Below are 16,659 nucleotides of genomic sequence, written 5' to 3'. Positions count from 1 at the left end.
TGAGCGGCGCATCCGTCCTTAAAGGGGTGGGTGCACTGCCGTGGCCGCCATTTTATTTTAATTGTCGGCCGACTACCAGGTCGGCTCGACAATGCTGGCCACGGGTTCGGCCGGGCCTCCAATAGGCAGCCTTGCACTCCCTCTTGGGTACCAGTCTTTGCCACTAAAGTGGCTGCAGAGTTCGCAGCGGCCCTCCCGTTTAACTGAAGAGGACGGACGTCGTGACGCGTCAGCGCAGCGCTGATGACTCGGAGCGATGACCGTTCCGACCCGCTTGCACTTCCGCCCCGCTGACGACAGCAACACTGCTCCGACCAGAGAAAATCAACAAAATCTTGAATTTCACCGGATTCTCCATGCCATGCATTGTGGTGGAGAGAACACTAATAAAACGGTAAGTGTGCCCCATTTGGGGCAGAGGGCAATTTTGGCCCCCAGATGTTTAGGAAAGATAGGGAAGGAAAGAAAGGAGGTGGGGTGGTAATATTGATTAAGGAGAATATTACAGTGCTGGAGAGAAAGGATGTCCTGGAGGAGTCAAGAACAATATCTATTTGGTTAGAGTTGAGAAACAACATAGGTGTATTCTACAGGCTGACAACTAGTGGAAAGGATATAGAGGAGCAAATTTACAGGGAAATTACTGAGAGGTGTAAGAACTACAGAGCAGTGATAATGGAGGACTTCAACTATCCTAATATAGCCCAGGATAGTAATAGTGTAAAGGGCAGAGAGGGTGAAGAATTTTTGAAGTGTGTTCAGGAGAACTTTCTTGATCAGTACGTTTCCAGTCCAATGAGGAAGGAAGCATTGCTGGATCTGGTTCTGGGAATGAGGTGGGTCAAGTAGAGCAAGTGTCAGTAGGGGAACATTTAGGGAACAGTGATCATAGTATCATAAGGTTTAGACTAGTTATGGAAAAGGATAGGGTGCAACCTAAAGTAAAAATACTTAATTACAGGAAGGCCAATTTCAGTGGGTTGAGAATGGCCCGGGTAAATTGGAATCAAAAATTGTCAGGCAAAACTGTAATTGAACGATGGGCTGCCTTTAAAGAGATGGTTCGGGTACAGTCGAGGTACATTCCCACGAGGGGAAAAGGTAGGGCAATGAATGTCAGAGCTCTTTTCGATGACGAAAGAGATAGAATAAGATAAAGCAGAAAAAAAGGTGCATGTGATAGATGTCAGGTTGAGAATGCAAGTGAGAACTAGGCTGAATACAGAACGTTCAGAAGTAAAAAAGGAAATAAGAGGGGCAAAGAGAGAGTATGAGAATAGACTGGCAGCTAACATAAAAAGGAATCCAAAAGTATTTTATAGGCATATAAATAATAAATGCGCAGTAAGAGGAGGGGTTGGGCCGATTAGGGACCAAAAATGGAAACCTACACTTGGAGGCAGTGGGCATGGCTGAGGCACTAAATGAGTAATTTGCAACTGTCTTCACCAAGGAAGAAGATGCTGCCAAAGTCATAGTGACTGGATGGGATAAAAATTGATAAAGAGGAGGTTCTAGTTGGGCTGGCTGGACTTAAATTAGTTCGTTCACCAGGACCGGATGGGATGCATCCTAGGATGCTGAGGGAAGTAAAGGTGGAAATTGTGGAAGTACTGGCCATAATCCTCCAATCCTCCTTACATACAGGGCTGGTGCCAGTCTCGCAGAGACCTGGTCCTCTTTGTTCCCCTGGAGTGCTATATCCATTCTATGTTTCTAACAGGTTGCAAGCATTTTCAAAAAAACATTAGCCTTTCCATTGTCATATTTAAATCATCAAAAACTAACACCATTCTAGCAATGAATTACAAATATAATAAAATCAATATGAAAAATGAGTAGCAGGAGCCACCTCCCGCGGCAGCACACTCTGATGGGTGCTACCAGTACCGGCTGCATCAGTTTTACTCACTCTCAGCTGGTCTGTGCATTCCAGTAATCTATTGCTGGCCAATGTGATTCTATGCTGTTTGTGTTTCACATTCACTACATGTAATTCTGTTATAATTGTCTTTCACACTCATTGGGGTTGATTTTCAGTTTTGGCGACTGACCGGAGGAGGGCACCAGCCGATCGCCCATACTCACGGCGAAGGGCCAGCAAGAAGTTGAGGCATTAGCACCAGGCCTCCTAATATGGGAGGTAAGAGTGTCAACCCCATTTAGTGGCCGTTACCACCCGGTTAATACCAGGTGATAGAAGTGAATGTTGACCCCATTATATGTAATTCTGCGACATGTTTGTGTTATTCTCTGTAGGCAATTTTGTTTGTCATTTAAGCTTATGTATGTAATTCTGTTTGTATCTGTTACAGTCTTAAATTAAAAAATCTATTTCTGGAAAAAAGTCAGTAAGTAAATTGCAACCTCCCACCTATTATAAAGATACTTTTCATGTAGGAAAAACCCAATAGAAATGCTCACACAAGATAGCTTCGCCTTAATGTATCACCCACTACTGTAATATTATAAGAACATAAGAACATAAGAATTGGACCAGGAGTAGGCCATACGGCCCCTCGAGCCTGCTCCGCCATTCAATAAGATCATGGCTGATCTGATCATGGACTCAGCTCCACTTCCCTGCTCGCTCCCCATAACCCCTTATCCCCATATCGTTTAAGAAACTGTCTATTTCTGTCTTAAATTTATTCAATGTCCCAGCTTCCACAGCTCTCTGAGGCAGCGAATTCCACAGATTTACAACCCTCAGAGAAGAAATTTCTCCTCATCTCTGTTTTAAATGGGCGGCCTCTTATTTGTAAGATCATGCCCTCCAGTTCTTGTCTCCCCCATCAGTGGAAACATCCTCTCTGCATCCACCTTGTCAAGCCCCGTCATAATCTTACATGTTTTGATAAGATCACCTCTCATTCTTCTGAATTCCAATGAGTAGAGGCCCAACCTACTCAACCTTTCCTCATAAGTCAACCCCCTCATCTTCGGAATCAACCTAGTGAACCTTCTTTGAACTGCCTCCAAAGCAAGTATATCCTTTTGTAAATATGGAAACCAAAACTGCATGCAGTATTCCAGGTGTGACCTCACCAATACCCTGTGTAGCTGTAGCAAGACTTCCCTGCTTTTATACTCCATCCCCTTTGCAATAAAGGCCAAGATTCCATTGGCCTTCCTGATCACTTGCTGTACCTGCATACTATCCTTTTGTGTTTCATGCACAAGTACCCCTAGGTCCTGCTTTACTGCAGCACTTTGCAATTTTTCTCCATTTAAATAATAACTTGCTCTTTGTTTTTTTCTGCCAAAGTGCATGACCTCACACTTTCCAACATTATACTCCATCTGCCAAATTTTTGCCCACTCACTTAGCCTGTCTATGTCCTTTTGCAGATTTTTTGTGTCCTCCTCACACATTGCTTTTCCTCCCATCTTTGTAATGTCAGCAAACTTGGCTACGTTACACTCGGTCCCTTCTTCGAAGTTATTTTTTATATTTATATTTATATTTATCATCTGTTTCTGCAGTAAATATTAATCCTATTTACTGAATGAAGAGTACAAATACAATTCATTTTCTAGATTGTAGCTTCAATTCTAGTTTTTTAATATTTATGTCTGTGGTTTATTCAGCTCTGGGTACATCCTGTACATTTCCCACAGTTGTTTTGCATCACATATTTCCATTAGTCAGAGGGGAAGGGGGCGAGAGACAAGTTACAGCTCACTTGGGGTATACAACTTCTTACTGTGAGTAATGCAAATTGTGAAAGCTTGCATGACTGCAGATGATTGTGTACATGCTACAGGGTCTGGATGGTCACAACTCTTTTTGGGGAGTACAAAATAAACATTAAATCAAGTGCCCCCCGATCTGGGGGACACTCCAAACATTTTTCGAGGCCCTTTTTTGTGTGTTTTTTTTTGTTTTTATTTTTATTTTTCTGGATGGTCACAGCTTTTGTGATGTCCATGATCTGTGCCAATTAATTCTGTTCTAATGCCGGTTAAGACTGCCCACGTATGCAAATTACTAGGTTTACAGATCTAATGTAGGTGGTTTTGAAAAGGACAGAAATAAGAGTACTGTTGCTTTTCAAATGCGTTGTCCAGTCATAGTAATTCCCCTTAATTATTCCCCACTGCACACTTCTCCTCAATTAGTTTGTGACAGAAAGAGCAAACACACTCACTACTCCATCTCATACTCTGGTTAACCACACCTGAGTGTTGAATTACTATGTTCATAAACATTGCCTCAGACATACAAGACGAGATACTTTCACTAAAGAGTTCAGCATTATGCTTTCCTCTGCATTGATTTCATAACAAGAACAGCAGTAATTTACTTGTGGCATTGTTTGGCAGTGAAGAGCTCCAGAACTCAATCAAAGGCCATTCTCCATCACCAAATGAGCAATGTCTCTTGTAGTTAGTAACAAGACTTATGTTTTTGCAAGAGTAAATATAACTCAGCCATTACAGCAGCTTATTGACTATAATTAATCCATTTATTATTTACAAGTATTGGTGCTTTTAGTAGATTTGGATTTATATAATGCCTTTCACGACCACCGGACGTCTCAAAGTGCTTTACAGCAAATTAAGTACTTTTAAAGTGTAGTCACTGTTGTAATGTAGGAAACGCGGCAGCCAATTTGCACACAGCAAGCTCCCACAAATAGCAATATGATAATGACCAGATAATCTGTTTTTTTTAAGTTGATTAGCTGCCTTCCTCTTCAGAGAACTTGATTTGATGGGTCGAATGGCCGGTTTGCATACTGTAACATTGCATGATTTTATGAAAACCATTATTTTAATGTGATCAGACTTTCATTTATGTAGAACATCATCGCCTCAAAACAACCAAGGTGGTTCAGTGTGTTTCAGCCAATGTCCCACGCTCCTTCATCACCATCCCTGGGTATGGCCTGTCCCACTGGCAGGGCAGACCCAACAGAAGGGGAGGCACTGTGGTATACAGTCGGGAGGCAGTGGCTCTGCGAGTCCTCAACATTGACTCCGGATCCCATGAAGTCTCATGGCTTCTGGTCAAGCATAGGCAAGGAAACCTCCTGCAGATTACCATCTATCACACTCCCACAGCTGATGAATCAGTACTCCTCCATGTTGAACACCACTTGGAAGAAACACTGGGGATAGCAAGGGCACAAAATGTACTCTGGGTGGGAGACTTCACTGTCCATCACCGAGTGGCTTGGTAGCACCACTACTGATCAACCTGGCCGAGTCCTGAAGGACATAGCTGCCAGACTGGGCCTGCAGCAGGTGATGAGAGAACCAACATGAGGGGAAAAACCTACTTAAACTCGTCCTCACTAATCTACATTTCGCAGATGAATCTGTCCATGACAGCATTGGTAGCAGTGACCACCAGAAAGAACTTGTGGAGACGAAGTCCCGTCTTCACACTGAGGATACCCTCCATCGTGATGTGCGGCACTCCCACCGTGCTAAATGGGATAGATTCAGAACAGATCTAGCAGCTCAAAATTGGGCATCCATGAGGTGCTGTGGGCCATCAGCAACAGAGAATTGTATTCCACCACAATCTGTAACCTCATGGCCTGGCATATCCCTCACTCTACCACTACCATCAAGCCAGGGGACCAATCCTGGTTCAATGAGGATTGCAAAAGAGCATGCCAGGAGCATCACCAGGCGTCCCTAAAAATGAGGTACCAACCTGGGGAAGCTGCAACACAGAACTATATGCAAGCTAAAAAGCTGAAGCAGCATGCTATAGACAGAGCTAAGCGATCCCACAATCAATTGATCAGATCAAAGCTCTGCAATCCTGCCACATCCAGTCGTGAATGGTGGTGAACAATTAAACAACTAACGGGAGGAGGAGGCTCCATGAACATCCCCATCCTCAATGACGGCAGAGCCCAGCATGTGAGTGCAAAAGACAAGGCTGAAGCATTTGCAACCATCTTCAGCTAGAAGTGGTCCCCACCATCACAGAAGTCAGTCTTCAGCCAATTCGATATACTCCACATGATATCAAGAAATGTTTCCACACGATATCAAGAAACGGCTGAACGCACTGGATACAGAAAAGACTATGGGCCCCAACACCATCCCGGCTGTCGTGCTGAAACCTTCTGCTCCAGAACTAGCCACGCCTCTAGCCAAGTTGTTCCAGTAGAGCTACAACTCTGGCATCTACCTGACAATGTGGAAAACTGCCCAGGTATGTCCTGTCCACAAAAAGCAGGACAAATCCAATATGTCCAATTACCGCCCCATCAATCTACTCTCAAACATCAGCAGAGTGATGGAAGGTGTCGTCAACCGTGCTATCAAGCAGCACTTACCAATAACCTGCTCACCGATGCTGCGCTAGGAGCACTCGGCTCCAGATCTCATTGCAGCTTTGGTCCAAACATGGACAAAAGAGCTGAATCCAGAGGTGACGTGAGAGTGACTGCCTTCGACATCAAGGCAGCATTTGACCGAATGTGGCATCAAGGAGCCCAAGTAAAATTGAAGTCAATGGAAATCAGGGGAAAAACTCTTCACTGGCTGGAGTCATACATAGCACAAAGAAAGATAGTTGTGGTTGTTGGAAGTCAATCATCTCAGTCCAGGACATCACTGCAGGAGTTCGTCTGAGCAGTATCCTAACTAGGCCCAACCATCTTCAACTGCTTCATCAATGACCTTCCCTCCATCATAAGGTCAGAAGTGGGGCTGTTTGCTGATGTTTGCACAGTGGTCAGTTCCATTTGCAACTCCTCAGATAATGAAGCAGTCTATGCCTGCACACAACAAAATCTGGACGACATTCAGGCTTGGGCTGATAAGTGGCAAGTGACATTCGCACCACACAAGTGCCAGACAATGTCTATCTCCAACAAGTGAGAGTCTAACCATCGCTGAATCCCCCATCATCAACATCCTGGGGGTCACCATTGAAACTTAACTGGACCAACCACATAAATACTGTGGCAACAAGAGCAGGTCAGAGGCTAGGTATTCTGTGGCGAGTGTCTCACCTCCTGACTCCCCAAAGCCTTTCCAACATCTACAAGGCACAAGTCAGGAGTGTGATGGAATACTCTCCACTTGCCTAGACGAGTACAGCTCCAACAACACTGAAGAAGCTCATTACCATCCAGGACAAATCAGCCTGGTTGATTGGCACCCCATCCACCACCTTCAACATTCACTCACTCCACCACCGGTGCACCGTGGCTGCAGTGTGTACCATCTACAAGATGCACTGCAGCAACTCACCAAGGGAGCATCTCCCAAACCTGCGACGTCTACCACCTAGAAGGACATGGGCAGCATGTGCATGGGAACAGCATCATCTCCACATTCCCCTCCAAGTCACACACCATCCTGACTTGGAAGTATATCGCCATTCCTTCAACGCCACTGGATCAAAATCCTGGAACTCCCTCCCTAACAGCACTGTGGGAGTACCTTCACTGCACGGAATCCAGCGATTCAAGAGGGCAGCTCACCACCACCTTCTTAAGGCCTTGCCAGCAACACACCCATCCCAGGAATGACTAAAATACATTTGTCCACCCCCTCCCCCAGTGTTTAACTGAGTCATGAAGATGAGGCTAGTCTCACGTTCAATATTCCAGCTCTGCTGAGATAGCTATCTCAACCAGGATGCATCCATATTGTTACAATTCATATAAGAACTCTAAGCAAAAGATGGAGAAAGAAAATCAGCCATGATTCCAGATCCTGATCGCTTCCAGTGACCCTCTGCATGTGCAGTAGCATCTGTGTAGATTATTGCTTATATTTTAAAGAAATGTGCAAAGATTTCCTCTGGTCAATATTTGTACAGAAATTGCAAAGGAGCTATTGACTATGTTTGAATTGAATGGAAACACAGACCTTTGCACATTGGTTTACGACATAGCTACAGGAAATCACCTGCCTGTGAGAACAGGACCAGGCTTGGCTGCAATGCCCTCCTTGAGTGAGTACCATGCCAAAACTCATTGACTAAGCTCAAACATGGACAATGGCCAGTTGACAAGATACTAGAGGATGGCCGGCACCCATGGGGCAGTAATCCCAAAAAACAGCATCACTTTCAGGAGTAAGAGTACACAACAGAAAATAATCTGCCTTTATTACTCGCAGCTCCTTTTCTCCAAGTCTCCCTCTGTGAATTCTATTGTTCATCACATTCACACCACAGGGTGAGTCAAGGTGTGAGCTGGGGGCAGGTGGCATCGGGTGCTAAAGGCCAGCTAGCTGTTGTACAGGGGTCCAGCATTGTTCCTGCTTCTGCTGCAGTGTCCGCAAATTCAGACCTTACAAGGCCTGCTGGCAAATGCAGATTGCTGTCTGAGAAGGACCATCCAACTGTGTCTGTGCAAATTACACTGCATGATCTGGGGAGTAGGGAGGAGTGTGGGCAGTTATATGTGGCCGATTGTCTCCACTGCTGCCTGCCATGGAGTTTATGGCAACTTCAGCAGCAACTCCAGTAATGCAGATCACAGGCACGGTAGGTAGAGCTCTGACAAATACTCGCAAGACTTGCTACAGAGGCTTTGGACATCAAACTTAAATATGCTCCCTTGCTTCAACATGTTGGGAGTTCAAATCAACGATTTCATAGCTGCCTTAAATTGTGTTCTCAGACAGATTGAGGACAAGTTGAGGGAGTGCCATGCCACAGTGGCAGGCCTGTAGTATGACTGGACCAGGCAGCTGGCTCTGAAGTCAACATCACATCTGGGACATGAAGCAAGTCTACACAAGTGACAGCAGAAATGCCAGAAAGCTGGTAGGACCAAAGAGCCATGAGAGCCTCAGACATGGCCGCCTCGATGCAGGGCACACTACACGGTGACTGTTGTGCCACAAGATTCCAAGCTGGCTGACAGTGAAGTCCTGCAGCCAACCAGCATATATACTCATTCCAAAAGAGAATCACTTGGAAGACGTGGTCATTTGAGTGTTACATAACATCCACAACCCACAAGCAAAAAGGGGAATGGCCATTGCAAAACACACTGACAACAGTCACGTACCACACAGTCAGTTGAATAAATCCACCACATGTGACTTCAAAAGTGTCTGTATCATTCAACTGAAAAAACTACGGATTGCAGGAAAAGATGGCACTTGAGGAATTGTCCAATAAACTATGTGGAAGATAGTGGTCTGGAAAAGTTAAGTTTGCGGATGTGGACTACCTGGCAACTGTGGCATTCAATGAGCTGGTGCTCCCTCATTATTTGAGACATCTTAAGTGCTATGTTTGAGATCCAGCCTAGTTGTGACATGAGCCTTACTGTTTCTGCACTCTGCTCCTGTCTGTGGTTAGCACAAGAATATCATTGAACATTGCTGCAGAGGATAACCTTGATCTCCCAGGAGACAGATTCCATTCCCTTTCAATAAAGCCGGGATAGACAATTGCCTTAGAATGAGGGCATCATGGACACTCCTGGGAAGCATGCATTCACCTGCATTGCTCTTCACTGGTGGTCACGTACCAGCTGGACAGAGAGATTAAAATCCTTTACAGTTCTTTGTTTTTATTCGTTCATGGGATATGGATATTGCTGGCAAGGCCAGCATTTATTGCCCATCCCTAATTGCCCTTGAGAAAATGGTGGTGAGCCGCCTTCTTGAACCGCTGCAGTCAGTGTGGTAAAGGTACTCCCACAGCTTTGTTAGGGAGGGAGTTCCAGGATTTTGACCCAGCGACAATGAAGAAATGGTGATATACTTACAAGTCAGGATGGTGTGTGACTTGGAGTGGAATATGGAGGTGATGGTGTTCTCATGCACCTGCTGCTCATGTCCTTCTAGGTGATGGAGGGCGTGGGTTTATTGAGGTGCTGCCGAAAAAGCCTTAGCGAGTTGCTACAGTGCATCTCCTCAGCTCCACTCAGCTCAGCCCCCTCCTCGCCCTCTCCGTTGAAACAAACGTCCCCTACAACTACTGACAGTCAATATTTGAATCTGAAGTACCTTGTTTATTTTGAGGCAATTTTCCGACTAGCAGGAAGACGAGCCAGGCGAGAGCCCATACTGCAAATCGCAGCATGTGCTGCGATGAATTTTCTGACCATTATTTTAAACAGTCAGAAAATCGGGTGCATCTAGAACTTCTGATATTCGCTTTCAGGGCCAATACCCTCACCAAGAGCACAATGTTAGAAAAAGGCCCCTTTAAAATCATCCTTTCCAATGTCTGTAGAAACAATTTCAGTACAGAAAATTAAGGGGTGATCTAATTGAGATGATTGGGTAGATAGAGAGAAATGATTTCCTCTGTTGGGGCACTCTAAAACAGAGGAGTCCAAAACAGGGAATCTTAAAATTGGAGCGAGGCCATTCAGGGGTGATGTCAGAAAGCACTTCTTCACACAAAGTACAGTGGAAGTCTGGAACTCTCTCCTCCAAAAAGCTGTTGAGGTCATTTTAAATTTCAAAACTGAGATTGATAGATTGTTGTTAGGCAAGAGTAATAAGTGTTGCAGAACCAAGATGGGTAGGTGGAGTTAAGATACAGATCAGCCATAATCTAATTGAATGTCAGAACAGGCTCGAGAGGCTGAATGGCCTACTTCTGTTCCTATATTCCTATGTTTTACATCAGTCACTCAATAGTAAATGCCATCTACAATGAGAACAGTGAACAAGCAGGGACTATTAATCATCTTTCAGGTGCGAGATTAAAGTGGTGTTATATCTGCCCTCTCAGATAGATGTGAGAGATCCAATATTTATCTTACAACCATTCATTTCAATGCTGTTTCTGAGAACATGCTGAGCACAGATTGGCTACCATAATTCCCTGCATTACATCAGTGACTACACTACAAAAGTATTTTTGTCTCCAGTTCTGACGAAGAGTCATCGACCTAAAACGTTAACTCTGCCTCCTCTCCACAAATGTTGCCTGACCTGCTGAGATTTCCAGCATTTTCTGTTTTTACTACAAAAGTACTTTATTGGTTGTGAAGCTCTTTGGGACGTCCTGAGGTCATGAAAGGCTTATATAAATGCAAGTTTGTTTGTTTATGTTACTGTTTCTAACTATCTCAGTCTGTGAAGATAACAGATTCATTCCTATTTTGAACCATTCCTGTAAGGGTTAATTCAGCAAACCTGTACACCCAGTGGAGAGTCACACTGAAGTGTTGTAGCCCTATCTCTGACTTGTTCTAAATGATTTAAATACAATCTATTGATTTTGTATTGCAGTTTTTGTATTAGACATTTTTTTTCAAGGAGCTACCAACCTTATTAAAATATATGTAAAGTTAACAATTTTAACCATGCTCACATTCTCCCCTCTGCTGGCAGAATGCAGTACTGTGACATAAGATATTTTAGCGAGGAACACAATCCCAAACAGTTTGAAGACTGATTTCAAGAACACTGGAGTTCACTGCGCTGCAGATTGGAAAGGTGGTTGTATACATGAGATTTCACACATAACGAGATGGATCAATGCCTGTCTATATGCAAATAAATTTCTGCATTTCATTTTCATAAAACACCAACAAATCATAACTGTTATAATATGTAGGGAATATACCAATCAGCAAGAAAGAAGCACCAATAAAAACCAATGTTTGTGAAGTTCAAAAAAACCATAGGGCCGATTTCAACTGCTGACGAATTTTCAGCCCATTGGCTCATTTCAGTGAGTTGAAAAGAGATCTGGCTCAGGTGGATTGCAAACAAAGATTGGCAGGTAAAACAGTTAGTGAGCAATGGCAGGCCATCAATAGTCTGATACAGACTAAACGTATTCCCATGAGAGAGAAAGGAAAGGCATCCAAAACTGGAGCTCCCTGGATGACAAAAGAAGTTGGACATTAACATCAAACAGAAAAAGGAAACTTATGATAAATGTCAGCTTCATAATACAGTAGAAAATCAAGCGGAATACAGACAGGCCGATTAGGGACCAAAAAGGAAATCTTCTTGGAAGGCACTTTGCTAAGTTACTAAATGAGTACTTTGCATCTGTCTTCACAAAAGAAGAGGATGCTGCCAATGTCCCAGTAAAGGAGGAGGGGCTAGAGAAATTTGATAGGTTTAAAAATAGCTAAAGAGGAGGTAGGCATTGCTCAAAGTAGAAAAATCACTCAGTCCGGATAAGATGCATCCTAGCTTGCTGAGGGAAGTAATGGTGGAAATAGCAAATGCTCTGGCCACAATCTTTCAATTCTCCTTGGATGTGGGAGTTGTGTTCATACTCTATTTGTTGGTTACACGAATCCTCATGAAACAGACATTTGGACCCTGTGGGGGCTATTCACGCCTGCTGTAAACATGCTGGTTTTGGATGCCATTTTGGGAGTTGCTATAAAGGACACAGTTAGTTACACTGCGCCCAAGTTTCCCCAGGAGTTGCTCCTTTTTTTTGGAGCAACTTGATTTTTCTGGACTATCTTTTAAGTTGCATTTCTAGCCATTTAATTTGCGCCAGTGTAAGTGAGTTAGTTAGTTTTTTTTTATATATATCATTTTTTTTTCCAAAAGAGGGCATTCCCACCCACTTACCCCTGATTTAGGCATTTGGCCAGCAAGTAGTTGCTCCAAACTAACTTAGGCCAGCGTATGTTGCCACTTCTGTCCGCACAGAAAAACCTTACCTAGAGTTAAGGAATCAGTGCAAGTAACTACATTTAAAGCACCACCAAGCACCAAACAAAGCACAAAAAGTAATAAGCAATTAATTAACAAATAAAATAGAAGGAACTCTGCACTTAAAGCACCAAGACCAAAGTAATAAGCAATCAATCAATCAATAAATAACAAATAAAAAAATAGAAAGAACCCTACACCTAAAGGACCAAGACCAAAGTAATAAGCAATAAATAACAAATAAAAAAATAGAAGGAACCCTGCACCTAAAGCACCAAAATCTATCAGTAAATAACAAATAAAAAATAGAAGTCCTACCTTAGGGGACGCAGTGGGCCACCGATGAGGGAGCCCATTTGGTCAGAGCTAGGGGCGGCGTGCTTCTGGCCCCTCCCACACAGCCTGCAGCGCACGTTTGCAGAAACGGCCTGCCAGGAGCTACTGCACATGCGTGCAGACTCTAGCGCGCATGTGCAGAGGTCCCGGCACTGTTTTCAGCGCCGGGACCTGGCTCCGCCCCCAATCCATTGGGCCATGCTGCGCCACGACTGAGGAGAGGCTGGGGAGTGGCCAGAATATGGACGTCTTTTTTCGGCGCGCTTGGAGGCGGACAAAAGCGGCGCGCCTCGAGTGAGGGCGCCAAAAAAACAGGTTAGGGAAACTCTAGCCCATTACTGCTGTTTCAGTTAGTCTGTTTATTTACGTACACAACAGGAGTGGTGCCAAAGGAAGAGTTTGCACATGTTACACACCTGTTGAAAAAGAATTACTGGCTAGTCAGTTTAACGTCAGTGGTGGGAATGCTTCTAGAGACCATCATCCGGAAAAAAAAGAATTTTCACTTTGAAACACATGGGTTAACAAATGATAGCCAACACAGATTTGTTAAAGGCAAATCATGTCTTATAACTTGATTGAGTTGTTCAATGGAATTGATGAAGGTATTGCACTTGATGTTGTGGTATAGAACTTTCAAAGGGCATTTGATAAAGTGCCACATAATAGACTTGTTAGCATAACTGAAACCCATGGGATTAAAGGGGCAGTGGCGGATTGGATTCAAAATTGGTTAAATGACAGAAAGCAGAGAGTAATGGTGAATGGTTCTGTTTCAGACTGGAGGGAAGTATTAGGACCACTGCTCTTTTTGATGTATATTAATGACCTGGACTTGGGTATACAACAGCAACAACTTGCATTTATACTTTATGTCTTTAACATAGTAAAATGTCCTAAGGCGCTTCACAGGAGCGATAATCAAACAAAATCTGACACCGAGCCACATAAGGAGATATTAGGACAGGTGGTCAAAGAGGTAGGTTTTAAGGAGCATCTAACAGGAGGAAGGAGTGGTAGAGAGGCAGATAGGTTTAGGGAATGAATTCCAGAGCTTTGGGCCTCTGAATACACAGCCAACAATGGTGAAGCGATAAAAATCAGGGGTATAATTTCAAATTTTCAGTTGACACAAAACTTGGAAATGAAGTAAACAGTGAGGATAGTAGCAGACTTGAGGAGGACATAGAGGTTGGTGAAATGGACAGACACATGGCAGATGAAATTTAACGCAGAGAATTGTGAAGTGCTGCATTTTGGGAGGAAGAATTAGGAGAGGCAATAGAAGTGATACCATTTTAAAGGGGGTGCAGGAACAAAGAGACCATGGGGTTCACATACACAAACCTTTGAAGGTGGCAGGACAAGTTGATATAGTTGTTAAAAAAGCATATTGGATCCTTGCTTTTATAAATAGAGGTATAGAGTATAAAGGCAAGAAAGTTATGCTAAACATTTTAAATCACTGGTTAGGCCCCAGCTGGAGAATCGTGTCCAATTCTGGGCACGGCACTTTAGGAAGGATGTCAACACCTTGGTAAGGGTGCAGAGGAGATTGACTAGAATTATAGCAGGGATGAGAGATTCAGTTATGTGTAGAGATGAGAGAAGCTGGGATTTTTCTCCTTAAAGCAGAGAAGTTTAAAAAGAGATTTACTAGAGGTGCTCAAAATTATGAGGGGTTTTGATAGAGTAAACAAGGAGAAACTGTTTCAACTGGCAGGAGGGTCGGTAGCCAGAGGATACAGATTTAAGGTAATTACAAAAGAACCAGAGGGGAGATGAAGAGATTTATCTTTTTATGTAGCAAGTTGTTATAATCTGGATTGCAGTTTAAACGGGTGGTGGAAGCAGATTCAATAATAACTTTCAAAATGGAATTGGCTATACACTTAAAAAGGAAAAATATGGTGGGCTATGAGGAAAAAGCAGTAGAGTGGGATAAATTCGAAAGCTCTTTCAAAGAGCCAGCACAGACACGATGGGCCAAATGGCTTCCTTCTATGCTGTATGATTCTATGAGGAAACAAACCTCTAGAAAATGTGGGGCAGGGACATGAATTATAGTGGTCTAATCGGGCTGGTGCATGTGAGATGTAGCACCCCCAGATGCACCTTATTGGGAAATACTGGGCGATGGCCTTATTAGCACAGTGCCCCCCCCCCCCCTGATGCGCTGCACTGCCCCCTATATTCCTGTCAGTTATGTACAAACTAACACAAGTAGCCTGCTGTGTGGGCAGGAGTTCACCTTGAAGATGAAGGCCCTGAAATACCCTGGAGGATCTCCCAATCATGTGCTGTAACTATGGTGCCGGGATCCCCCAAAAGATGGTAGGAAACTGGCATAACCAATTACGCTGGAAAATTGGGAGAATCCCCGCAGAACTTAAGGACCAACATTTATTTTATCGAGAATTCCAGGCAGGAATGGCAATGCGGGATTCAGCTGGATATCCCACAGCATACCATCCCCACCAGAGCCAGGAGATTCTACCATATTGGTTAACAAGGTAGAGCTGACACATAGTGCAATTAATCTTTCAAACCTAGAAATTACCATGAGCAATGTTATTATACTTCAGGGGAGCGTCTTAACTAGAAAAGATACATAGATGAATATAAAGATAAACAGATAAATAACAGAGGTTGATCAAAGTAGTGCAGTAGATGGACTTTTGGAAGGCATTTGACAAAGTGCCACACAGGAGGCTTATTAAGAAGATGGAAGCCCATGAAAGTAAGGAGAAATTGGCAGTATGAATACAAAGTTGGCTCAGTGGCAGGAAGCAAAGGGTGGTGGTGAATGGATGCTTTTCAGACTGGGAGGAGGTTTGCAGTGCTGTTCCCCAAGGGTCAATTTTGGGACCATTACACTTTGCAATTTTTATAAACGGCCGAGACTCAAGTATAGGGAGCAGCATTATAAAGTTTGCAGTGTGATACAAAACTTGGCAAAGTAATAGTTATTGATGAGGATAGCTATAGGTATCAGGATGACATAGGCAGGATGGTGAAATGGGCAGAAGCATGGCAGATGGAGTTCAAAGTGTGAAGTGATGCACTTTGGAAGGACTAATATAGGACAGTATATAAAATGATACGATTTTGAAAAATGTAGATGAGCAGAGATTGCCCCTTATAGTTATAGCTCCGTTAGCGACTCCGAGGGGATGTCAACAGGCGGATGTCAACGCCAACTTCGTGGGTCGCAAAGCTGGCGGACATCCACCGCCGAGGCGCCCCTTAAAGGGGAGCTCTTTAGCGCCCCGGCTGCCATCTTTATTTGTCGACCACCGGACATCCCAAAGCGCATTACAGCAAATGAAGTACTATTGGAGTGTAGTCATTGTAGTAATGTAGGAAATGTGGCAACCAATTTACACACAGCAAGCTCCCACAAACAGCAATGTGATAATGACCAGATAATCTGTTTTCGTTATGTTGAACTGAGGGATAAATATTGGCCAGGATCCCCTGTTCTTCGAAATAATGCTATGGGATATTTTACCCACCCAAAGAGGGCAGACAGGGCCTCGGTTTAACGTCTTATCCAAATGACAGCACCTCTGACAGTGCAACAATTCCCTCAACACTGCAGTGTCAGCCTAGATGTTTTTGTACTCAAGTCTCTGGATTAGACTTGAACCCACAACCTTCTAACTCAGAGGCGAGGGTGCTGCCCACTGAGCCACGGCTGACACCATTTTAAAAAGTAGATGCAGCAATGGGGGTTGGAGG

The sequence above is a fragment of the Pristiophorus japonicus genome, chromosome 9 (genome assembly GCF_044704955.1).
Source record: "Pristiophorus japonicus isolate sPriJap1 chromosome 9, sPriJap1.hap1, whole genome shotgun sequence".
In the NCBI taxonomy this organism is placed as follows: domain Eukaryota; kingdom Metazoa; phylum Chordata; class Chondrichthyes; family Pristiophoridae; genus Pristiophorus; species Pristiophorus japonicus.
The sequence above is the reverse complement of the archived record's forward strand: the minus strand, read 5'-3'. Positions refer to the sequence as shown.